Source organism: Juglans regia, chromosome 7 (assembly GCF_001411555.2).
Source record: "Juglans regia cultivar Chandler chromosome 7, Walnut 2.0, whole genome shotgun sequence".
In the NCBI taxonomy this organism is placed as follows: Eukaryota; Viridiplantae; Streptophyta; class Magnoliopsida; order Fagales; family Juglandaceae; genus Juglans; species Juglans regia.
In genome coordinates, this window is record NC_049907.1 from 29,406,050 (window position 1) to 29,433,964 (window position 27,915).

General features: G+C 37.8%; 1 pseudogene; it reads right to left on the reverse strand.

Moving 5' to 3' along the window:
• Positions 1-21,198: 21,198 nt before the first annotated feature.
• Positions 21,199-25,091, reverse strand: LOC108987586 (annotated as a pseudogene).
• Between the last annotated feature and the right edge of the window lie 2,824 nt (positions 25,092-27,915).

The following is a 27,915-nucleotide window of genomic DNA, read 5'->3' on the forward strand; positions in this document are numbered from 1 at the left end:
GTCGTGCGTGTGAGGAACTGCTTATAAACTGATAGGTTTTATCCAAGATTAAAGAAATGGCCAAAAGCTCAAAATGAAAAAAAAATATATATATATATATATATATATACGTAGCCCAACCATACAATTTCTGAGTCCGGGAGTTACAGTTTCATTGCAATTATTGATTATAGTGTCGTTATAATCCCTCATTCCCATGTCAGATCAAATATTCATCCTACATCCAGTGCATATAGTCCATCTGTCCCCACTGTAAAAATTGCATACATCTCATTCCTAAATTTAGAATCCATTTCTCCATATTTCCTAATCACCCATTACTTGAAATTTGCATGATTAGTTGTGTTGACATAGTTGTCGCTGTGGAAATAACCTTGGAATCTCTCCTAAAACCTTAGTTATGCTTTTATACTTGCAAGCATAAATTGGAGAGCATCCGTCATAGGTATTTAAGTTTGAAAACATGTGGCTCGAGCTTATGGCTTTGTTGAGAAGGCAAGGGCACTACAATAGAAAGTGGCTTTTCCCGCGATCATGTTTGTCCAAAGAAGCCACATTTAATGCCAAAAATGTATTTTTCCTGCAATTTGAAGTCGTAGCAAAGTCCTCAGACATAACTGGCCCAAGATACCATTCCCCGTGATCTCAATTTCTGTCTGAAATAGGTAAATTTCTGGTAGAACCAAATCCTCATATATACTGTGAATTTTTCCATATTTATGTGGCCCATGAGGTGGTTTTACTTGTCAGAAATATTTATTCTGGTGACTTTTCTTGACGGATCTAAGCATTTATGTCCATTATATATAGGAGGAAATGAGTAATTCTTGCATGATATTTTCATAAAAAATGTATATTTCTAGGTTATGTCTCAATCCCAAGGAAGACCAATAAGATAGCTTAAAATATATATTTTTTTGGTCCATTTCAACTCATTGGTTGTGCGTTTCCTCTTTTTGAAGCTTTACCAAACTATACATCTGTCACTTCTTTCAATTGTTCCAAGATATATAGCCTCTCCTGAAAAATGTATAGGTGGATGCCGATGGTGCGTATTACCATTAAAATCAACCTTTTTAGATCTCCAACTGTGCCCTGCCAATACCCATCGACGATGACCTATGTAACAATGTTTTCGCCCATGAACCAACCACAATGAATCTGTAACATCATTGCCTGTTGGACATGCCATCTTTCCCTTTGTGCTCCACCTAGAAAGATTAGCATATGCTGGGAAGTTGGTCAATAAGAATGCGACATGTAATCGAAACCTAGATGATGTAACGCCATCGTATGTATTAACTCCATCAGCCCACAAATAATTCAATTCGTCAATTAAAGGGCCTAGATAGATGTCGATATCATTACCAGGTGCTTTTGGGCTAAGGATTAGCGAGGATAGCATGAGATATGGATCTTTCATGCATAACCAAGGGGACAAGTTGTAAGGTACAAGTATCACTAGCCATAAGCTGTAAGGTTTAGCTATATTGTTAAATGGGTTAAAACCATCACTCGCTAAACCAGTTCTCACATTACGAGAATTTGAGGCAAACCTAGAATACTAGAGATCAAAATCTTTCCAAACCTTTGAATCTGCAGGATGCCTCATGACATTAGCATCGTTGACCCGTTCACTTGCATGCCATCTCATTACCACGATAGTCTTATTTGACACAAATAGTCTTTGCAACCTTTGGATCAAAGGAAAATATCTCAGCACTTGTGTGGAATTTTCTTTTGCTTATTAGTGCTTAACACCCACCTCAGAGTGTTGCATTTTGGGCACTTCTCTTTATTAGAATGTTCCTTCCAAAAAAGAACACAATCATTCAAATAATCATCTATCTTGGTGTAATTAAAGCCGAGGCCACATTTCAAGCAGCATGCCTCATTGTTTGAGTCAGGGAGAAAAACATGAGGAAATGCATCTTTCAAGACTTGAAAACCATGTCAAAGGATTTAACACTCCAACCACCAACTGTCTTGATATGAAGCAACTTTACGATAAACGATAGCTTTGAAAACTTGTTGCACGATGGATAGAGTGGACGGCGTGCATCTTCTAACAATTCTGCAAAATTTGCACATGAACCCCCTTATGTTACACCATCAGCAGCTCTTTGAAAGTCGTCTAAGTGGTCCATAAAGGCTCCAACCTTAATGTCATCCAGCATCTCATCCATATCATCAATGTAGTCATCATTCAAGCTTGCCTCATCACCATGATCTGAGGAACTAACATCTAATACTTCATCCTCACCGTGGAATATCCAAGCCATATAAGAAGGATCAATCCCTATGATAAATAAATGCTCATCAACCAGATTTATTGGTTGGAATAACATATTACGGCATCTATGGCACAGACACGTAATGTCAACTCTTCCAGGTGCATGCTCCCGAGCCATAGTCATGAAATGGTTAACCCCCGATGCATATTCGTTAGACACAAATCTATCTTCAATATCCATCCACGTCTTGTCCATCTAGATATGATGCCATAAATGAAAGTGTGAAACCTTTATTCATTTGATGAAGATACAAAATCCCAAACAAATAACAAAATAACGAAAGGAACCATCATCAAAAACATGATGCAAAAGTTTGGATTTCTGTAGTGATAGTGCTAGTCAGAAAGAAATGCAAAATCTAAAATTAAAACTATGTTGATTGGGTATCACTAATTGGAAAGAGGGAAAAAGTCAGTACAAAGAGTTTTAGCATTGCACTGATGACTCTTATACATAAAAAAATCCACATAAGTCAATAAAGTCTGATGTCCTAATGATAAACTAAAGTAAAGATGAATGGTAATATTACCCTTTAATCTTATAGATAAGGGGTAGAACTATGTTATTTGTGCTTGCTTAAGCCATTACAACAAAGTAAGGCCTGGTTTTAACTGAGGAACGCTAACGTGGCTAGGGCAAATTTTTCTCTCAATCTTTGAGGGGCGAGTCTGCATGGCACTAGCTGCCGGCCCACTGCCTCCAATCACAGGGCAGGTTGCTGGAGGGATCACAGAATAGGAGAGGATGACAAATCAGGAAAGACATGAGGCACGTTTGCCTTCGGCAAGACAGGGTGTGCGAGGTTTCATGGATGTGGTGGCTGCGAAGCTGCAGCTTTTACAAGAGGTTGTGCTTCCTCTGCGTGAACCTCAGTTTCAAGATGGTGAGATTTTTTTTTTTCAATTTTCGAAGGCGAAGATCCAAAAATCTGCAGAGCCATTTCGGTACTCAGTGGTTCTAATGTTGCTTCGTCGTTTGCCTTCGCTTGATCATATCCGTGCTTATGTCAAAAATTGGTGGGGGCTACAGTCAATTCCGGTGATTGGGCAACTACACAACCCACGTAATGTGTTGGTTCGGATGACCAAGGAGGAGGATTTTATCAGCATGATGGCTCAAGAAAATTTTGAAATTCATGGCAGTCCCTTTTGGATTTTTCATTGGACTCCGAAATATGTGGAAGACAAGGATTCGCCATGGGTTCCTATCTGGTTGACTTTGTCGGGTTTACCTCCCAATTATTTTCAGAAATCGGCTATGGTGTGTGTCACTCGTTCTGAGGCTGTGCACATCTGTGTTGAAGTAGACGTTTCCCAACCTTTGCGAAATTCTTTTTGGCTGGGCCCTCCAAGGCTTGCGACGAGCCATTTTCAAGCGGTTATATTCGATTCCATCCCGTCTTTCTGTGCTTTTTGTAGGCAACAGGGTCACCTGGAGGCAAGGTGTTCTAGACAAGAGCATACAGATCCAAGGAAAAAAGAGAAAACGGTTTTGGCTCAGAGGGAAGGGAAGAAAAATAATATGCAAAACACGTGGAAGGTGGTGGGGTGCTGTGAGAGTGAGAATGCCATTCTAGTTACAACAAAGGCTGTGGGGAAATCTTCAATCTCGACATGATATTATTCTAGAGTCCATACAAGACCTACGGGTGGGACTCAACGGTGATCCTCACGATATCTGGTTTGTTTCGCAGGATGGGGTGGTGTTTGATGCATGTATGGAAGTGCAAAGGAGAGTCATCAACGATATTGTGCACAGGGCCTGATGTGGTTCGGGCTGGTTATTAGCGAGGGTGGAAATTCTCGATATTCCAAAGGGAACACCTTTGGAAAAACATTACAGTTGGTTTGAGCTCATAGAGGCGGACTTGGATGGTGATGGCAAGGATTTAATTGAAAATTCAGAACCTCGGAGTTCTTTGCGATTAGTGAATGAAGATTTGGAATTTGAGTTAGGTGGGCTGGGAGACAGGGATTTTTTTGGGGGGAGGATTTGAACAATGTGGGAATTGTTTGTAAGACTAGGTCTGAGGCTGAGGCTGAGTTTGATTTGAATGAGTTAGCGGCAAAATCCTTTGATTCTAATCCTAACATGCATGTTCCATTGAAAAAAAGTAAAAGGGGTAAGAAAAGAAAAATCTATTGTAATATTGGAGCGTTGCACTCGCTCCGAAAAATTCCTTTAATTTTTTTATGTATATCCTTACCTGGAATATTAGGAGTATTCTTTCGTCGAAGAGTATGCTTCGGCGTATCTTGAATAAAATTCTCCCTTTTGTGGTGGCCATTCTAGAACCGTTTTTGAATCCGAATAAATGTAGCAAATGGGCAAGATGGATGAAGTTGTCGTATTATTTAAATAATGCTGAGGTGGGTGGAAAATTTTGGCTTTTTTGGGTGGAGGACTTAGAGTTTGAGTTGATTTCAATGTTAGATCAAGCTATGAGTAGATGGTTTGTTCATAGGAATTGTCGGGAGCTTGCAACCTTTGTTTATGCCAGCTGTTTTTGAGTCAAAAGATTAGAGAGCTTTGAAATTTTTTGAAGGGACAAAACTCTTGTGGACTTCCTTGGTTCATTGGGGGGGATTTCAATATAATTCGAAATGATAGTGAAAAGGTGGGTAGTCTGTTATAGGCCCCTCGTGCGAAGAGGGAGTTTAACGAATGCATTCATGAGTGTGCTCTGGTGGATCTTCCTTGCGAAGGTTATCGCTTGTCATGGTGTAATGGGAGGCTAGGGGGTAGACGAATTTGGGCTCAGTTGGATAGAATCCTATTGAATTTGCAATTTTTGAACTGTTTTGGGGATGTTTCAGTTTTGTATTTGCCACAAACCTCCTCGGATCATGCACTGATGCTGGTGAAGCTATTTAGAGATATGGTGTCGATTGCTCGGCCATTCAGATTTCTTAGTATGTGGGGCTCCCATGAGGAGTTTATTCCTCTAGTGCAATCGGTCTGGAATTCTAGTATTAAAGGGTGTGCTATGTTTTGAATTAGTAGGAAATTGAAGTTACTCAAACGTGCACTAAGAACATGGAACCAGGCAATCTTTGGTCATGTTGATGTAGAACTCAAAAGCTGGAGGACTGTATTGTCGAGTTGGTGGTATGTCTTTCTGGTAACTTTTCGCCTCAAATGAAACATGAGTTGCTGACTTGCAAACAAGAGCATATTAAATGGGTTCATCGAGAGGAAATGTTGGCCTTCCAAAAATCAAGAGTTAAATGGCTTGCTGAAGGGGACTCCAATACAAGCTTTTTTCATGCTTCAATGCGAATCTAGAGAAAGAGCAAAACAATTAAGAGGATAAGGCTTGATAACAGCGGAACGTTTGATTCGAGTGATGAGGTACACGAGGGGGCAGTTTCATTTTTCCAGCAGCTTCTTTCGGTGACGCCGATTAAAAGAGATTTGGGTGAGATGGAGCTGATCCATACGGTGGTTTCCATGGAGGAGAATGAGGCCTTATGTGCTGCCCCTTCTAAGGAGGAGGTCAAGCAGTCTCTATGGTCTATTCCTGCAGATAATAGCCCGGGCCCGAATGGATTCTCGGCTAGTTTTCTCATGCTAGCTTGGGATATTGTTAAAGATGATCTTTTGGAGATGGCTAAGGATTTTTTTGAAGGGCAACCAATTTCTACTTTCTTTGGGGCTACAAACTTGGTTTTAATTCTAAAGGTGGATGAACCTATGGGTTTTGGCCAGTTTCGCCCTATCAGTCTTTACTCAGTTGTTTATAAAATAATGTCGAAGATTATGGTTTGTCGTTTGGTGCCAATCTTGAATAAAATTATATCTCCAGAGCAAGTAGCATTTATTCCTGGTAGAAGTATTTTTTAAAGTATTTTGTTGGCCCAAGAACTGGTTCAAGGCATCAATAGGAAAGTGAGAGGGGGAAATGTAATGTTGAAGATTGATATGGTCAAAGCTTATGACTGTGTTAACTAGAACTTTCTACTAGAGATCTTGCGAAGATTGGGTTTTTCAGAGAAGTGGAGAAGTATTTTTTTTAATGTTGTTTCATCCCCTTTTTATTCGGTGATGCTTAATGGGTGTACCAAAGGATTTTTTAAGGCTTCGTGTGGGCTTCGACAAGGTGGCCTCCTTTCTCCTTATTTATTTATTTTATCTGAGAAGATTCTTTCTTGGATGCTTCACAAAGAATTCCATATGGGTCATATTAAGCCTTTTCATCCTGGCAGAGGAACTTTGATTTCCCATTTGTTTTATGCGGATGATATTCTAATTTTTGCTAATGGAGGGAAGGCATCTATTCGGAACCTTATGGGAGTATTGCATCAGTATGAATTGATGTCCGGACAAATGATTAATCCTAGTAAGTCTTCGATGTTCTTTTCTTCATCTATTTCGGCTGATCGCAAAAATGGATTGAAGTTAATGTCAGGTTTTGAGGAAGGTAGTTGGCCTTGCACATATTTGGGTGTTCCTTTAAATGTGGGCCATATGAAAATTCAAATGTTTGACCCTTTCAAGGCAAAAATTCAGAAAAAGTTGGCTTGGTGGAAAAGTAAACTTCTTTCTTTTGGAGGTAAAATTGTGCTCATCAAACATGTTTTGAACAGTATGCCTATTCATATGCTCTCTGTTTTGAATTTGCCAAAAGGACTATTATCGGAGATCAAGAAAATTTTTTCAAATTCCCTCTGAGGATCTTTGATGGAGATTAAAAAAAGAAAGTGGGTATCTTGGCAGAAGATTTGTTTGCCAATTGAAGAGGGTGGGTTGGGTATTTGGGACCTTCATGAAGTCCATGAATCCATGCTTATGAAGTTTGTGTGGAAATTAATTAAAGATAAGTCGATGTGGTCAAATTTATTTTCTACCAAATATGTGGGAAACTCTCATCTTTATTATGTTATGCAACTTTAAAAAGGGTCTAGATTTTGGAAGGGCCTCATGGAGAGAGTGTCGAAGGTTCTAGAGCACTCAAGGTGGATTATTCGGGACTGTCTAGCTAAGTTCTGGCTGGATAACTGGCTAGGGGAGGGGTCGTTGATCGCATTTCTTCCTGTGGTTGGTAATATTGATCTGCAAGTAGTGGATGTCTTCATGGAAGCAGGACCGAATCTACATATGTTAAAGGATTTAGTACCAGAAGACGTGTGAAGCAAAATTCGGGACTCTGGAGTTCAGTTACGGCAGGGAATGGATAGATGTGTTTGGCAGCCATTGATTGATGGTGATTTCAGCACCAAGTCCGCTTGGAACTTAATTCTGAAACATGGGGACGTATGCCTTTGGAAGAATTGGCTTCCAAAGAAATTATCATTCTTTGTTTGGCGAGCTAAGAGGAGGGCAATCCCGATTGACAACATTATTCAACATTTAGACATTCCTCTTGTTTCAAAGTGTGAGTGTTGTGTTCAACCGCATTTGGAATCTTTTCAGCACATTTTGTGACGAGACTGAGGAGCTCAAAAAGTTTGGCAATATTTTGCAGAGGTAGTTCGTATAAGAATGCCACAGATCCGAAACTAGGAAGGGATGATGAGTTTTTGGTGGCAAGGAGCTTTAATGTCAACGCAAGTGGGGTGGCTTCAGGGGGTTCTCCCTATTGTGATTTCTTGGGTGCTTTAGAGAGCTCGATGTGCAGCCTGAATGGAAGGTATTAATTTTAATCCGGATGGTATTATTGGATCTGTTAAAATTTTAATTAGAGACCTTTCTAGTAAGATCAAAGGTTTACGGGGGATGGGGGCTCATGATCGGGCCATTATAGAATTATTAGCTTGTTCGGTTGTTCCTCTTGCTGTAAGGCGAGTGAGCCTAATTGCGTGGCAACCTCCAGAGTGAGGGTGAGTAAAACCGAATGTAGATGAAGGAGCTTGTGGTAACCCAAGAGCCGACGGTGGGGGTGGTATTATTTGGAACCACCAAGGGGAGTAGTGGCTAGATTCATGAATTCTTATGGTCATGCCACGAACAACATAGTCGAATGTAGACCTCTTCTTGATGGGCTTTGATTGTGTAGAGAATTGGGATTGCGGGATGTATTAGTAGAGACAGACTCATTGATCTTAGTGGGTTGGTTGGCTTCGGGAGTGTGCAAATATTGGTTTCTTTGGGATTCTTGGGAGGAAATTAAAGCTATTGCTTGGGAGTTAAATGTTCGTTTTCGACATATATTTAGATAAGCTAATATGGTGGCTGATTTTTTGGCTAAGCAAGGAACTCGAGGTATTATTTCAGACTTTTGCGACGTTGATTTCATTCAAGGCTCGATTTGGGGATTGATTTGCATGGATAAATTTAGCATCCCTTATCTTAGATGTTGAGAGTCCTCTAGTGTGGGTGGGTCTTTCGTTGGGTTTGGTTGTTTTTCTGGTTTTTGGGCAACTGGGATTTGTTATTTTTTTGGGGAGTTTTTTGAAAGTTTTCTTGGATTTTTTTTTTTTTTTCTGTTTCACGGTATTCCTCCACCATAAATTAGGATTTTTTTAATAACATTGGATAGATGTCACTCTTGAACATGTGACCTCGACTCTTTTTTTAAAAAAAATGGATAACCAAATAGAAAAAGTTAAATCAATGTCTTAATGACAATTGTTGTCCCGAACTCTCCTCTCTGATTTGCATGATATCATGCATATATAGGACCAAGTCAAAATGCTATACATTGTATGTTTACTACAGAGAATGTAGTGTACAGTGTAGGATATATTAACATTTTAATAGTAAAAGTAAACGTACGACTGGAACGAAAGATGCATGTTTCAAGTCACAAATACTATCAAATTATGATGCAAACATTGTAATCCATCTAGCTAATAGCTAACTAGGGTTATGGTGTGTGTATTCCCCAACTCTATAGGCTATTGAATGAGGTATAGTTGATATCAAGAATGAATAAAAATGTATATTTTTGTAACAATTATCTAATTAGCAGTTAGGTGTAATAAATTTGTTTATCATTCAGCAATAGTTAGGTCTAATTAACAGTTAGGGGTAATCCTCTATCACCTTATTTGTTTATCATTCAGTAAGAGGTACTATCCCGATTGATTCATGGCAGCGTGCGAGAGAGTAAATTTGGCCTTTTTTCTCAGGCCCGAGGTATGCCTATTGTCTCTCATTTGATGTATGCTAATAATGTAATGATTTTTTCTTATGGAAGTCAGAGGTCAGTTCAAGTTCTTCAACAAATTCTAAGTCAATATGAGAGGTGGCTGAGACAGACTATCAATATGCAGAAATCTGCATTGTATTGTTCGGACAAGATTTCTACTAGGCGAACGCAGAGACTATTAGGTCGCACTGGTTTCATGGAGGGGACTTTTCCTTTTAAATATCTAGGAGTGCCAATAATCTTGGGGAGACTTAAGCAAGCTCATTTATAAGACAAGGTGAATAAAGTGAGGCAAAAGATCAGTGGCTGGAAGATGAGGCTACTATCTACCGATGGTAAACTTGTTCTATCGAGGCATGTTACATCTAGTATGACGATTCACCTCTTTGATGTTTTATAGGTCCCTCAAGCTATTATCTCCAAGATTCATAGGTTGATGAGTTCGTTCTTTTGGGGAGAATCAAATGGGCAAGATAAAAAGAAATGGATGGTGTGAAAATATATTTGCAAACCTGTGGAAGAAGGGGGCTCGGGTTATGGAATCTTCAGGACACTCAAAAAGCCTTACTTATTAGGTTTGCTTGGAACCTTCTTCAAGGTAATTCTTTATGGGCAAATTTTTTCAAAGAAAAATATGTTGGATTGAAGCCATGGTCTCTCATAGAGATCAATAAAGAATCCAGATTTTGGAGAATGGTTGTTAATTATATTCCGTTGTTGTTGAATAACCCAAAGTGGAATATTAGAGAATTGAGAGATTTTTTTTCTGGTATGAAAAATGGAGGGATAGTGGTCCCCTTATTAATGAGATGCCACTAGTGGGTTCACACCCCTGCTAAAAATTAAAGATTGTAGGTTGTCAGATAGTTGGGATGTAGATTTTTGGGAGACTTTAGTAGAGCAGGATAAGGTGGATGAGATTTTAATCTCTTTATTCGGGTCTAATTCTGGAAAGGATGTTCTTGTTTGGACTCTTACAGAGACAGGTATGTTCTCTACCAAATCTGTTTGGAATTGTATTCGTATTAAAGGTTCTCCTCTTGATTGGCATGCTTGGATTTGGCATAATAGTCTTCCTTTAAAAATGTCTATCCATTTTTTTAGGGCTTGGCATATGGCCTTGAGTGTGGATGATAGATTGCGACGTACTGGTATTCCTCTTGTTTCCAAATGTGATTGTTGTAATGAAGATCATATCGAAGACATTAACCATGTGCTCTTTGAGGGTGATTTTCCTCAAAAAGTATGGTCCTTTTTTGGCATTCTTTTTGGTATTCCTCTTGGAAGATCTTGGAAGTAGAATTATGGGACTTGGTTCAGGCGTGCTAGCTCTTCTTCGTAGGTGGGTTTTATTGTTGGCATCATACCCATCATTATTACTTGGCGACTATGGAGGAGAAGATGTCTTGTCTGGATGGAAGGTATTCTGGAAACTCATGATACGATTGTTCATTCTATTTGTGTGTGGTTAGGATCTCTTTGTCATGCGGCTAAGCAATCTAAGAGTCTATCCAGTCGAGATGGTGCGATCCTTAAGGCCCTGCGGATTAAACCGGTGGTACCTAAAATCCCTTGTTGCAAAGTGGTAAGGTGGGTTAAGCCACCGTCGGGGTGATATAAATTGAACACGGATGGTAGTAGCTCAGTAACCTAGGTTCTTGTGGCATTGGTGGGGTTATTCGTAATGGTTCAGGTCGACATGTGGGCCTACACCTCTCATATTGGTTTCGGTTCTAATAATAAAGCAGAACTCATGGCGCTCGTTCAAGGTTTGAGAATTTGCAAATCCTTAAACATCACTAATGTGATAGTCAAGTTGGATTCGATGGTGGTTATCTCTTGGTGGCTTAAAGGAGATGTGGTGTGTGGTATCTAGAGGATTTTTTGGAGGAACTTGTTGGGTTGTCCCACACTATTCATTTCCATCTTCAGCATGTTTATTGTGAAGGTAATAAGGTGGCGGATTGGTTAGCCAAGGAAGGGGTTTCGGGCGCTGAATTGGCTTATTCTAATAACTGTAATATGCCACAGATTCTTAGAGGTTTGCTCCGTTTGGGTTTCTTAGGCCTTCCCTCATTACGATTTTAGGTCTAGTTTTTGTGGTTTTATTTCCTTTTTTTACATAGGCTTGTTGTCATAGATTGGTTTTCTTGTTTGTGGTCTCTTTGGACTTCCCCATGGGCCTTGCTTTTGTTTCCACGGCATTCCTCCACCACAAGTGAGGGCCTTATTAAAAAATATGGGAGGAGGTCACCATTGGACATGTGATCTTCCACTCTTTTTTAAAATATATATATATTTATAAGTTCTAAAAAATACCATTAGAATAGGCCGTTAAGCTTGTTAAGCCACACTATAAGATAGTTTGCTAGTTTCGAGTTTACCTTAAGTTTAAGAAACTCGTATTCATGTCTTAACTTCTGTGACGCCCCCAAATTCCGCTTGGGATCGGACGGACATTTAAAGCGTCGAGACATGCAACACAAGGTTACCTGCCCCCGTTCATGACATATAAGATGCAATATTCCTAACGTGCATCTAGCATTATGCAATATTCGCAGCGGATAATTTTTCTTTTTAGCAATACTATGCACCAAACCGAAATATCCCAAATACTTAAAACATACTTCATACATAATGACATACTAAACAACTGAGATCACAATAATAGTCCATATGGTTGTGATAAAAAGAGTGCTGGAGATTGAACTCCACAAATATAAGTAGTAATCTGAGGTAACTGATGTACTACCATCAACGTCACACCATCGCTTAGTCAACCGTTTCCAGTTGGTCGATTCCCAGTTCTCCTTCAGATCCTGTAGCAAAATCTACCATTCGGGGGGAATGGTAGTTGGGACTACCACAGTGAGATTTGATTACAAATCTCAGCAAGTTAACAGGAAACTTCCACACAGGTTAATGATGCATGCATGGCAGTAAAAGCATGAATGCAAAATCAAATCATAAGTAATCATGGCATAACTTGACATACAACATAACATAACTGGCATAACTTAAACTGAAACTGAAGCTTAGCATGAACGTGACTTGAAACATAACATAAACATGAACATGCATAATTTGAACTTGAACTTGAGCATGACATAACATAAATGTGAACTTGGAACATAACGTAAACGTGAACATAACATAACATGGACTTGGAACATAACGTGAACGTGAATATAACATAACATGAACTTGAAACATATTCTTGTCTCATGGGATTACCATGATTGCGTGAACGTAAACTTGAACGTAACATAACGTGAAACATGACTTGAACTTGGAATCTTATTCAATAAACTTAATCATTAACGTGACCATATGGGTGCTACACAGGTCCCCTTGAGCCGTGTGTCCCTGCCGATTACCGCATCACATCACAGGTGTCTATACCAGCTGTGAGTGCGTTAATACGTACTCCACAGTTGTTGTGGCCCCACGTATTCTACGTGTCACAATTGCTGTGTCTCACGTAGTGTATGCTCCACAGTTGTTGTGGCCCCATACTTCATGCTCCACAGTTGTTGTGGCCCCATGACTTATCTGTTTGTGCCACACTTGCTGTGGACACACGTAACATAATGTGTGGCACCATCGGCGTTAGTGCCTGGCGCGCTCCGGTGACCAGCTAATTAGGCCCCATTCGCAACCTGTTGACTGTACTTCGTCAACCCAGGGAATTTCACACCTATTTAGACACTCCAGCGTGAACAAAGGAGTTCCACTAGGATATTACCCCATCCTAGCGCTTAGGGTCGTGATTGACATGAATGACTTAACTGGCAGACATGACATTTCGTAACGTGACGTAACATGAACGTGACATAAAAGATAGAAATCTTGACGTAACATAACGTGACATGAACGTAGGACGACATGCATGACATACTTCGAGACATAAATGTAACAGAGAACATTTCATAACATGTCATACATGTAACATGCAACATTTCGTAACATGGCATACCATATAACAAACAACATTTCTTAACATGGCGTAACATGTGACAATGAATATTACATGACAAGAAATACATGTAACAGATGGCATACTTAACTTAACATGACATACTTGCAATGTATAGCATGTATAGCAATACGTGACAGAATATCTTGTGTAACAGATGAATAATTCATGACAGAATAAATTCTGTGTAACAGATAAATATGTAATGACTTGGCATGGCACATATGATAACATGCATACATACAATTTAGTTCCCTTACTTATCACACATACACATTAAATTGATAGTAAGTTAAAAGCTAACTTACCTCGATCTTCGCGCTTCGAGACAAAACTCAAGTGCGATCACGGGAAACTGAAAGTAGTGATTTCTAAAAATTAAAACTTAATCACTAACAATTAGGAATATAGAAAAATATCAACTTAGAGTAAAATTACCATTTTACCCTCTACATGTGGGAAAATGACCATTTTACCCCTAACTTAAGGATTTTGCATCCTAACTCCAAAAATCACCAAAATTTACATACCTAATGTAAATTTTATCCTAAGCTCAAATATCAATTCAAAAAAATTTAAAACTAAACACAACCATCAAAACTCTATATGGCCGAAACTTACAAAGGCTATTTCCTTTGCTTTTTGTTGTAATTCTTTCAAATCTCAAAACTCATGATTAAACCAAAATTTTTCTTCTACTACACTCATAACATATTCTTAAGAATAATCATGTTTTGAATCATGAACAAAAGTCATCAAAATCACTAAAACCATACTTGAACTTTTTGGTTTCTCTTCTAAGTTCAAAACAGAATTTTGTTTCTAACTTGTTTTGATCAACCTCTTGATCCATGACTTATAAAGAAGTGATCTTCAAACCAAAACATCACATGATTCAAAAATGTGTCATAAAACAGATCCAAGCTTCAAACTCAAGATCACATGGGTAAACATCAACCAAAACATAAATTTAGCCAAGAACATCATCACTTTGGCCTAACCGAATATCTCCTTGCATAAAATTTCATATGTTCGAAACTAACTTCAAATATCTTCAAAATAACATTCTAACATGTATATAAGATGCTTAGGATCTTCCAATAAAAATATCAAAGCCATTGGAATAAGATTAAACCATAAAAGATTTAAACTTTCTCAAAACAGAAACTGTTTTTCCTCTTCCAGTTTCTAAGTTTCTAGACCTAAGAAAATATTTCGCCAAAACTTTTAATCATGCAACAAATCCTCAACCAATAATCATATACACATGTTAACAGTACTCCATAAAAATTTCGGACCAAGATCTATTCATTAGCTTGGTCAAAAACTCCAAAATATAACACACTCTCCAGTTTATCGCCCAGAATAACCTTTCTGGGGTCTAAACAACTTTTTACCAATCAAATGATCTCCAAATGGAACAAATAAGATATCCACGTAAACTAGACTCCAAAAGAAACAACTTTCATGAAGGAAACATTGCGAGGAAACACTTACAAAAGCTTGAAATAGGCATTCAAAAGAGGTACGAAAAACTGTCCGAGAGTGTCTTTTGTGTTCTATGAAGGAAAAGTGTAAAGGAGAGCTGCTTTTCGTGGGAAGTGGACTGAAGAGCTTCTTACACAAGCTATGTAAAGTGATAGGACTGAATGAATGGTTGAGTGTTGGCCTTTTCTTCTCATAAAAATCAGACCAAGATCTTTTCTCAAGGTGGAGTGTGAGAGTGAAAGAGTGAGGTGGCCCTTTTGCTTTGTCTTTCTAGAACCTTCTAGGACCTTCTTGTACAGATCTGGCCAGCCAAGTGGGGGTACAAAACTTAGCCATGAAGCAATCCTATGGTGACCAAATTCGTGGGCCTTAGTGGGCCTAAACCGAATGGGCCTAAAATTTGGGGTTTAAAGAGGGTTTGGGTTGCTATCAAGCCCAAATCCAATATCACTTGGTCCAATCAATTTTTCAAGGTTAACAAGGTTGGATAATGATGTTCTAACACAAATTTGAAGGATTAATAGCATGTGGAAGTGATTTAATCAAGTGATTAAACACAATGCTAGAAATCGGATTAGAAAGGGTTTAGAGGCCAACTTTAGGGTTTTGGGGAAACCGTTTAGGGTTTCGATTTCAACAAAGCTTTTGGGCTTTCAATTGGATTCCCACCATTTAGGCTTTCACTAGGATTGAAAACCTCTTTGGTCTGGCACAATTTGGTTGAGCAGATGAAACAAGGTTTTGCTTAAGTGGCATGATCTCACACCTTGATTCCTTCAAATCCAACAAACATTCCTCATGGTGCCAAGTGTCTAATATTATTCACTAAGTGTGGCTAAGATCTTCTCAAGTGTCCAAATAAAACTTCTCTAATCCAATTTGGACATTCCACACTGTGATTTCGAAACACTGCAATTTGTACGCTTACCGAAGTTACTATTCACTTCGAAAAAGTGAATCATAAACTTAGTACTAAAAATTCCTAAATATTCATATTAACCTACAGTGAAAATCTTTTACCGAAATTCAATCTCGAAGTGCCCCTAAAAATAATTTCACAATTTTCAACAGACGTTTCGTCCAGAATTATGAAAATAGGATATTGCGCCATAAAATTCTAAATAATCCACTGAGTCTAATGGCATGGACCATAATGCATTCTGACACTTCTAACTATCTCAAATAAATAAAACTCATATTTCTAGCACCATAGTGAGTGATAACACTAACTATGTTGATAGATTAAAACCTATGCGATTGGTCGATTCATAAAAACTTATGGAGTTTTTACGAGATTCCTAAAGTCAATAGAAATTCCACCAATGAATTTCTAGCGGGCTGTTACAACTTCTCATCAGCATCGCCAACTTGCCAGATTATATCTGAATTAGTGCTCATTGTTTATATATGTACACACACACAGAGATAGATCAGATGGTAGGTCCCCAATTCTGCACATTAACTTTCTAGTTAAACTGGACATAAATAACTCTTCATACGTCTACCTACTCCAATGGTGTTATATATATCTACCTACTAGCACTAAGTTTTTTAATGCTAACCTTTAACTTTGTTACTCTTTGTCACACCAACACACATATGAAGAAATCAAAACAACTGATCTCAGTATAAGAACCAGAGAACATAGCCTGAAGACAATAAGAAAAAGAAAAGACTACAAGTAAAGATAGTGCACATCTCAAATCTATTTTGGATAGAAACTCCTTAATATTTTTTCTTATCAGTATTTATGTTTTAAAATTTATAATGTGTGGATTTATGCAAGGAAGCACAAAATAGATTTGAGATATTGTTGTGCATATCCTATGTAACTCAAACTGTTACAGTAGAATAACGGCAATAAGATATCATGCTATGACTATACATATATATATATACATATATATATATATACAGAAGTTAATGTTTGTAAATGGGTGAAGGAAGTCCTACTTCTCGTAGGAGTGTTGAATATGTAAGTGTATGTCAATTCAAATGCAGTACATAATCAACTTGTGTTGGACTAAAATTATCAAGGAAAATACCACTCTGCATTGATCATCCAATAAATTTGTGACCTAGACATCAATTGAGATGTAAAATGTAAAAATTAAAAAAATAAAATAAAATAAAATAAAAAAACTGACAACTCTTATTTATGCAGTTAAGGAGTAGCCCGCTATTGAGTTGGTTTCACTAAATGTGGATAATGCATGTAATTATGCAGTGATTATCCATAAGCGTAAAGTGCTTAATAAAAGCTAGGTATATCAAAACCCCTCTCCCTTGGGAGATTTTCCATCCGGGTAGGGCTCCGATCTCCCATCTTACTCTTTAGATGCATGTGGTAAGTTAAAAGTAGAGATACTAAATGAAGGCAGTGGAGGAAAGCCACAAAAAAAGTTTTGATTCAACTCAACTGCTTAATCTAACAAAACAAAAAAGGCTTGCATCATAAACTCCACATCAAGAAAAAACAAAAAAAATACCATAGGTTCCCCAACCCAACCATATCATTGTATAAAGGTAAGACTCCATAAAAGATGAAAGTAAACATGCAATGTGATTTTGTTGTATCTATCGACAACACAACATGAAATATTTCTCTATTCTGCCTTTTTTTTTTTTTTTTATAAGAAACTGATCTCATTAATCAACTTCAAGCACATACATGAAAGCCAGTAGAACAAAGGAAAATAGACAGGATCATTGACTCATTTCCTTAGTAACCACTTGAAGAATACAAGATGGGCATATCTCGATATCATACATATCTTCAGTGCACTCGAATGCCGCTTGTGCAAGTCTATGAGCTGCCATGTTAGCCTCATGGTATACATGTGAAATTGACCAAACAGCAGCTGAGTTTAGAATAGTTTTGGCATCTGATATGAGACATCCGCCTATGCTCCAGTTAGGACTATCTTGGTTCATTTGGTCCACTACCTATTTTGAATCCCCCTCCAAACAGAAGTGCCTTACACCAATTTCCTTGCAAAAAAACACTTGCCAAAAGTAGCCCATATGCTTCAGCATCAAAAACACTACCTCTCAAGGGCCTGTTAGCATGAAGGGCACCTATCACAAGACCTTGATGATCTCTGATGAGTACCCCAATGCCAATCCTTCCTTTCCTCGTTTGCACAGCTGCATCCCAATTCACTTTAAGAATTCCTACTGCTGGCTTTGTCCATATGTGAACCCTTGCCATATTCTTAGAGTTAGCACCAACTTCCTTCTGGAGAGCCTCGTTATGAAGAGACAGATCTGTCCTGGCCTGGGCAATGACTTCTCAAGGGTGTTTAAAAGCTTTTCCATGCAAGACATCATTTCTTCTCACCCATATCACCCTCATTGTAACAGCAACCTCATTTAACTCCCCTAGTTCAAGCATGCCAATCAGTTCTGCCCAAATATTAAAGATCAAGTCACTGTGAAAAGAAAACTTTTGCACTTTCTTTGGACCTTGACACCATACATCTTGAGCACCACTACATCCCCATAAAGCATGGCCAGAAGTCTCATGTTCCCACTTGCATATTAAACAGATGCTATCCTCTACCACCTTCCTTCTTTTCAGATTAGCCATAGTGGGCAGGACTTCACTGCATGCCCTTCAAACAAACATTTTGGTGGCAGGAGGTACATTGAGCTTCCAAATGGACCTCCACACTTGGCAATCCTTTGCTCTGCCTGAAGTTTCTCCTCCTTGCTCTCATATGTAAATAACAACTGGCGTTAGAGAAAGATGCAATAAATTCAATAGGAATTAAGTCCAACTTCAACACCTAGACCATCACGTTATATGATGTCTAAAGTTGCCAATTTTCTTTGAATCTTGAAGAAACAATAGTTCTTGTAAGAAATAAACCATCAGAGAGTTCACTCCAAACCAATGCACCCAGATATGTCTAAAAGTAATTTTTGTTCCTCTCACTTGGTATTTTCCCCTCCAACAAATTCCATTACATGAATTATAGAGACTTAACAAACATAAGAGGATAATGGTTTAAAGGCTTGAAATAAGCACTTCAAATGACATTGAAACTCAACCATGTGTAGCAACAATTTCAGCAAACCGAAATCAAAAGTAAAACTCAATTAATCGTACATCATTAAAAGAACAAAATACCTGAACTATCTACTAACGAAATAAAGATCATAAAAAACAAACTTTAATCAGAAATGATACGAATGACCTTGCCGGATTCGTCCCAAATCCTTACACTCTTGGAATCTTCGATCGACGTCAAACATGATTGCAATGTGCTTAGTGCCCTTGATCGCAGCCTCACAAGCTTGCCTCAACAACTTGTCATCTACAATTGATTCTCGTGGATTAGGATGGTCTCGCATGGAAATTGCTATCAATTTCAAAAATCGACTGAGGAGGCTCAAGTTGGGGACGGATTTCAGCGCAGATGGTGAGTGAGAATGAGTGAGAGGTGGTTATCGGTGTAGGTTTTTGTATAGAAGGAAGTATAGAGAAAAGTGGTGGCTAGTGCGAGAAGCTGGTGGTCAACGGTGGCAGTCAACGAGTTAGGGCATGGGTTTTCAGGAATCTCGCAAGAGGAGGTCTTTCGAGGGAGGAAAAAAGAGGCAAAGGAAGAGGAAAAGAAAATATGTGGATTGGCTCTCCATTTAATTTATATTTTATTTATTGCGGCGAAAATAGCCGCCGCAATAGAACCAATCAGTAAAACGTTTTTTACGTCTACACATTATCGCTGCAATAGATGTAATAGCACCGTAATAATACATTTCTAGCCATAGCTTTTATGGCCACTATTAAAATCTCTGTAAAAAGTAGTTTTTCCTGGTGATTTGCTGAGATGTCACAAGCTTTGTGTCTCAATAGAAAAAAACTAGCCTTTTGCTATTAGATCTTTGTTGCCGAAAAAAACTTTGGCCGCAAAAGCCACTTTATGTTGTAGTGGGACTTGGTGGTCTTCTTACCTTTGTTGAAAATGGGAGCAACAAGTTTACAATTAGATCATATTATAAACTATTGACATTTCAATATAGTTCTCTTTTTTCTTGAAAGTGTATTTGGAGGTCTTATGTGCCTTCCAAAGTTACTTTTTGCACATATATTGCTTCTCATGGGGGAATCTTGACAGCCGACAATTTGAGAAAACATGGTTTCATTGTTATGAACCGTGCTACATGTGTAAGAAGCATGAAGAATCAATAGATCATTTATTTATGCATTGTGAGGTGGCAAGGGCATTGTGGGATGGTATGTTTCATAGAACCGATTTGGCTTGGGTGATGCCTCTAAGAGTGGTTAATCTTCTTGCTTGTTAGAACGGGCTTCATGGTTTCCCTGTGTCTTATGTGGTGTATTTGGATGGAAATGAATGATCAGTAATTCAATGATACGGAGCGCACCTTAGAGGAACTTCGGAATTTTTTATGCACACGTTATTGTTTTGGTTTTCTGCTTTAGTGCTTAACAGAGCTTTTGCTCATAATTTTTTGTTTTTGTTTTCTACTTCTTAGAATGTTCTTATGTGTTTCTTTTGTATACTCCTTGTCTACATAGGCATCACCTATTTCATATGTTAATATAAAGTTGTCTTTCTTACTTACAAAAAATTTCTAGTATATAATACTCAGTGATTGTTTGGTTTTGAGTTTGAGAGCTTGAAAAATTCTTTTGAAGAAAATATGATATGTTTTGATAAATTTATTAAAAAAAAAAATACGTTACACACTTAGAAATTTGTCAACTACATAATTATTTGTTGTGCTGTTGCCTTTCTTCTGTCCAAAAAAGAATGAGTTGAATGTACGTTGTTTTTTTATTTTGTATAACCCTATATATGTATGTAGAAGAGCTCTTCTACATACAATTTTTATTAAGGTCAATCATATAATTTTGTTTCATGCATTATTGAGATGAGCCAAATTAGGTCTCAACTTGTTATATTTGGATTTAGTTTATATGCTAGCTCTCTCAAATTTTATTATAATTTGATTTTTTGTAACGGGACGTATTTTCTCCCTGTTTAAATAATGTCTTGCCAAAAAACTTAGCATCATCATTACCTAATTTCTCAACCATTAGAAATTTGATCCATAATTTGAAACACCAAAGTTTCAGGTTCAAGATTCTTGTGGGGAAACATCTGATCATAAACATGGCTTCTGTGTAGCTTGCTATATATGTCTTATTCTCATATGTTTTGATAAAAGAACCGAAATAATTAATAAGAATTCTTCATAAATAAAAAAAAAAAAAAAAAAAAATCAACTAATTTTTTTTTTTTTTTCTCCATGCCCATAATTGATCTATGTATGCTTTGTAATCTGTTATGAATGTACACAACCTTAACTTAACCAAAGCATCACAAGGGGAGCCTTATGTTAAGCCTTCTAAGCCATACAAAATGCAACACCATGTGTATTTGTAACATCCCGTATTTTAGTGTATTTTTAATTGAAAAATTATTTGTTGTTAATTTTAAAATTTATTCTCTTGTTTTAAAATTGGTTGGATTTTTTAGTGGGTTTATTTTTATGATTTTAATTTTGTGAAAATTATTTTGAAGTGCTTTCTTATAATTGATTATTGTAATACATTTAAATTGTTTTTTCATATTTAATTAACTTATTGTTAGGTTTAATTATTTATTTTCATTTTAATCACTACGTTTGAATTATTTTATTTTACTTGTTGTTTTGAAATCGTTTCTGTTGAATCATTTTTGTGACCCAAGATGTGGGGATTGGACCTCATTTCTTTCCCTACATTTTTCTCTTTCCTCTTTTCTTTTCTTCCTTTTTCTTTTTCTTCTTTTCTTTTCTTTTTTTTTTCTCTTCTTTCTTCCTGGTTCTCCCGCGAGCCCCCTTCCCCCTCTCTCCGTCCGTTCCTTCATCCACCCAGCCTCGCCGTCTCGCGTCACCGTGCGTGACACCGCCCGGCCCACCGTCCTCCCCAGCCACCAACGACCGCCCCCTGTAATCTCAGCCCCAACCGCGCCGGGCGTTAGCTCCCACGCGCATCACCAAGCCGCGGCACTCCTTGTGCCGCTGCGCCGCCGTCGCGCCATCTCCAGCCACCATCTTCTGACCACATCATCCTCAACCTCCTAGCAACCCAATGGACCTAACTTCACCTCCGATCTGTCACCGGTGAAACCCCACCATCAACATTTCCATTTTGGGTATTTTAGCCTTCGACCACCCTCTACGCCGCCACCCATGGCCAACCACCACCACCACTAGTTTCACCGACATCCCTAAACCCTACCTTATCAATCTCGGGTCTTCGTTTGCACCAGTTCAAAAGTGAGTTTTTGAGACCCACAGCCACAGTGCATTTGGCATTGTTTTGTTGTTGCGTTGCCGCTTCTAGCACCTCCGTGATCTTTCAAAAATTATATTATAACATTATAAGTATTTTTTTCAAAGAACTTTTAAGATTTAAATGTATTTATGCGCTAATTCATATTTACTGTGAATTTTTTGGTTGTGCCGGACTGAGTCCGAGGAGTAAGGGGGGTCAGTTGGATTGGATGATGGAGTTGTTTGTGTGAGATTGGTTTATGCTATGAAATTTGTTGGCTGTTTTGGGTTTAAATATTGGTGTTTTGAGTTTGGCGTTGGTCATGGTGAATATTGATGATTTTTAGGAAGTGATGATATATTTTGGGATTACGAGGGTTTTAAGTTTTGAGATATTAAAATAGGTTATTTTAAAAGTTTAAGATTAAATATCGAAATCCGTGATTGATTGAAAACTTACAGAAATTATGTTATTATTTTTATAGGTGACAATTTATATTCGACTCGACATTTTTGAGGAAAATTCTGAAAAACTAAGTTGTCCAGGTAAGCGGGGTTCCTATGCTAGACTTTACACGAATTATTGAGACTGAGGTTGATTTTCTGAAAACTTTTCATATTTTTGTTAAGAAATGAGAACTTGGGAAAACGAAACCAACCTCGATTGTTTATTTGCATACTCATGAAATCTGTGTGGAAAAGGAAAAATATGTTCTGACATGCATTGTGTAGACATAAGCTAAATTCTGTCATGTGGTTTCTAAAATCTGAAAAATGAGCGATATTGAGAATATGAAAAGTTGTGCATTTATTTGGAAAGATATTCTGGCTTTTGTGTTCGTTGTGTGTAAACTGGCTGATTCTGTTTTGGTACTCTGTATTATTTTGATATAACATCTGAAAACCTTTGGCATGGTGTACTAGTATTTGTATCTGACTCTGTCTCTGCTTTGCTCTGCTCTGCTCTGTTATGCTCTGCTCTATTTGGGTTGGTACCAACTTCTCTGTCTCTGAGTGCACCTACTTTGGAAACAAAATGGTTTTATTGTGGTCTTTCTTGTTGCACACTCGGGGCTCCGAGAAGAATAAAGGAAAGATTTCACCTCTGTCTCTGCCTGGTTTGGCCACCGGGGTTAGCACAACCCTACCACGGGGGTGAAACATGGTCTCTGCTCTGTTTGATGCTCTATTTTGATCTGATGATGATATTCAGTTTATGTTATGCCAAATTATTATGGGTTTTACGTGTCTTAAAACCATCGCTCTGTTACTTCTGAAAATATGTTCTGCTCTGCATGATAACTCTGGAAAATGTTTTGTTCTGCATGCTATACTTTGTAAATGCACATGTTTGCACGCTAGCATATGTCCTCTACTTATTGAGTTGTTGATAACTCACCCCCTATCTTCATAATATTTTTCAGATGATGTGGAGAGTCCAACTGAGGACCTGGATTAGATTGGTGAGCATGTTTAAGCTGGGAGAGGATGTTAGAAGAAGGATTTCTGATGTCCTTTAGTTTTAATGTCTTTTAGATTTAATTATATCTTAGGCTTAGGTTTAGTAAGACTTTTGAAGTTATTAGTTTGGTTTGTTATGACTACTGGGAGATTACGGACTCCTTAGTTTCTTATGCTGCAGTAATGAATTTGTGGAGTTTTCAATGTGGTTATTTAGAACACTTGATATTGAGTTTTGCTATTAAAATTTTGGAGTTTTATTTTAGTTGTGTTGGGAAATAAGTTCTTAAGAGACATGTAGTAATTCTCCAGATCAACCCGGTTTGGGGCGTTACAGTATTAAATCATATGGCTTAGCTGGTCTATTAAGCACAAAATGTCTTTGCACCACAATTACCAACTTTTGCTTTGCTAAATACTCTTCCTATCAAATTGCTTGAAAAACTTTCTTAATTTCGGGTATCTTTGTAATGGGAATATGAACCAAAAATTGGCTCCAATCAAGAACATCACTAAATGGTAGCACATAATTATCGAATATAATAACCGGGACGCATCCTGCATGTATGGACTCAACCACTCTAGGGCTTGCAACTTCCCACCCACAAGCAAAACTTGCTTTCACCCATTAGCTCTGAGTAATTTGATGTTTGTGGAAGATAGTCATGCACTTGAATAGCTATGTCTTTGTCTTTCCAGTGCCTAAACAATATCTTCCTTACATGCCCATGATCTCCACCAGCAAAGAAGGCAAAGATCGAATGTTTGTTTGGGGGCTAGCCTAATCTTGGGATATCCAAGTTTTCATTAAGTAAATGAACTTCAGGTAAGGAGACGTCTCTCGCAAATTGGTAGCCTTCCAAAGTGTTGGCATTACATAGAACCCTAATAAAGTGTTTGAAAAGTTCAGGGTCATTTGCTGAGACTTCTAGTGCCTCAAATGTCACATAAATGGAGGAATATATGAATAATTATATTTGAAGACCTTTACATCGTACACCATCCACATGGCATAAGTTGATTTTGAAAATAAATTTTGAATTTTGAATCTTACGAATCAAATTATGTTATCACGTGGATATGTAGTGTATGATTATAGCATTACTCTCAATACACAGCTATCATACGTACATACGTACGTACCCAATCATGACAAGAAACCATAAAATGGTCAGCCCCACTGCTTCTCTTCCAATATGGGTATTTCTCTGATATTATGTAAATGTAGTCCTTGACAACGTTCTATAGACGTTCCCGCGAATAATTGGTGCAAGGCCTATAGATGTATTGGATGATATTGACAACACTGACCGGAAGAAAAAAAAGCCGTGGCCTCCTCAGGCTCCCTTGCTATAAATAAACTTTTTTCACTTTCCAATTCATCGATGAAATGCCCTTCAATTGAGTATATGTCCTTCATTGGCCCGTAGTGAAAAATGGGCAGCTCTCCTTCCATGTATGCCCAAACCCTAAATCTCTTCACCATCTCTTTGTGGCTCCTAATCATCATCAAATACATGATCAAACAACTACAATATTGCTTATACGTTTGTCATTTTCGAAAATGATTTATACAATCTCAAAATATGCAAGACAATACATCTATAACTCACGTTACAAAATTTATATTTTGATAGGGATTTTTTTTTTTTAAATCTGTGCAGGACTTAAGTGCAGTTTGGATAGTAAGATGAGATGAGATGATGTTAGATAAAAGTTAAAAGTTAAAAGTTAAATAAAATATTGTTAGAATATTATTTTTTAATATTATTATTGTTTTGAGATTTGAAAAAGTTGAATTGTTTATTATATTTTATGTTAAAATTTAGAAAATGCTGTAATGATGAGATGAAACACTTTCAATATCCAAAAGGGCTTACAAATCTTTGTTTTGTTTTCTATTTAATAAAAGGCTTACTGATAAAATGCACCGGGGTTGCGGTTGACTACTCCGGAGGGGACGAAATCGTCGCCATCGTCAAGTGTCGTTGCTGAGAGATTTAGCTTCGAAGCTACCCTACGAATCAAATATCATGCTGGTGCAAGTCCTTGTTCGAGCTTTTGCCCTCTGCTTAGTTTCACCTTCTTTCTCTGCATTATAGAGTACTAGAATAATTAAGCATGACCACGATATTATAAAATGCATAAATTGAATGAGCAAATTTTTCAAATAAAAAGCCAATTAATAGACAGATGAAGGGGATTTGAAGTGTTATGACGACGGGTTTTGTTAAGACCCCAATGGAAAGAATAGTAATATTGACACTAAAAGAGAACCAAGAACAAGAAGATAAAGATAATGGCTACACTTTGGAGTATTCGAGGTCTCCAATTCCTCCCAAATGAAAATACAAGTTTCAGCAATAATTTTCCAGATGCCTCTCACAGTGCCATTTCTCGCTTACATATGGAGGTAGCCCATGACTAACAAAACTAATGAAAATGCAACACGTGGAAAGTAAAATAGAATAGAAATAACAGATTGCAACAACTATTGATCTAAACGGCAAGTTGTAGACTAGTAGCTCAGCTTTCTTTATTGGCCTTCAAAACGGTGTGGTTTGTTTACTTGGGGATCATAACAGGTTTTGGCCTTTCACACATATATATACAATTCATGTGTGTGTATATACAAAGAAATATGAGATTCGAAGCAAACTCAAAGTGATATTTGAAAAACATGATTAAAATATATGAGCTCGGTTTCGATTTGTCGTCAGGAAACCATTGCTCTATATACAAAAATTTATATATATATATATATATATATATAGAGAGAGAGAGAGAGAGAGAGGCAGGCTAAAACGTACAGCCACCATAAGGATCCCAAACTGGTTCCAGGAAAAACCAGTACTAAAGTCGCCGATACGTAGAGGTCGGTGTTGGTCATCATCGAGAGTGACTTTTGTCTTCTGCAACTCCAAGTCTAATCCTGAGAAACTCATATGTCCAGAGAAATGGCCAGAGAGCATGAAAACGACGACGATGGAAAACAAACAAAGAGAAGAAAGGATAGAAACAGAGCATCGACCATGGCAACTTATCATTTTTTATGACTCGAGGACATGGTACTGATTGTTGGTTGTGAGTTTTTGGCTTTCAGAAGAGGAAGGGAGGGAGAGAGAGTCTTGTGGAAGAAAGTGAAGAAGCAAAAGAAGGGCTATTGATGTATTCTATCACGGTACAAATTAATAGCAACAAACATTACAAAAAGATAAGAATGGATATTTTATAAAATCGAGTTCAAAAAAAGGGGGAGTTATCATATACGAGCGCGGGCAAGGACTGCTATAGTACAAAAAATAATTACATAAAAAGAAATTATATAAGCTGTGTAATTTTATGTGATCCATTTTATAATAAAAGTAATCTTATAATTTAACGAATTACATCAAACTGCATCATTTTGTGAGATTATTTTTGTATAATCTATTTTTGGCTAGAGTATTTCCATGTATATCTTTGTAATGAAAAATTCTATTCATCATCTTCGTACCACACACCACACAATTTTTTTTTTACTAAATATGTGGTGTAATCGATCGTTTGTGATATGTATGCGTTATCGATCAGGAGTTTTGAATATTTTTCTTTCTCCAGGATGGATGATCAGGTTTTGTGGCTTCTAAAGTTGACCTGTTGCATGGTCAACTTTGTTGTAGAACATATATACTACAAAGTGACCTTTAATAGTTAATCAATTCTTCTATATACCATCGGCATGAGTAACTGTTGGGGAACCGGCTAACGTGACATTAGATTATGCCATGTCAGCCGATATATTATTAAAAAAAAAAGTGAAAAAGAAAGTGACAAAAATAAGATGGAGGGAAATACAAAACACAATAGGAAAGGAAATTGAGAATAGGTTTGAGAGAGTGCTGTCGTCTTGGGTCTGCGTGTTAGGGACCTCGGTCTTGTCCCTAACACTAAGGACCACGAGCTTGCCTTGGTGAGGACGATGACCGAGTGACCTTGCCAACTTGCTTGGCCTTCCACAAAGGGTTGGTGTTTGGGTGATGGAATGATGATGATGATGATGATGAACTTGGGTAGGCTAAGTGTTTAAGGAGGGCAAATCAATGTGGGCGGCTTGGGACTTGTCCTTGAGTGTGGTGCCAAGATGATGGGCTAGGGTTGGATGAGTGAGGTGAGGTTAGGGTTTTGGATGATCTAAGTGATAATTATGAGTATTTGAGGCAATGTGGATGGCTAGAAGGGTGCCCTTAGTGTGTGGGCCACTTGGATGGTAATTAGGGTTGGTATAGTGAAGTGTAGCTGGGGTTTTGTAGGGTGGCTAGGGTTGATTTCGAGAT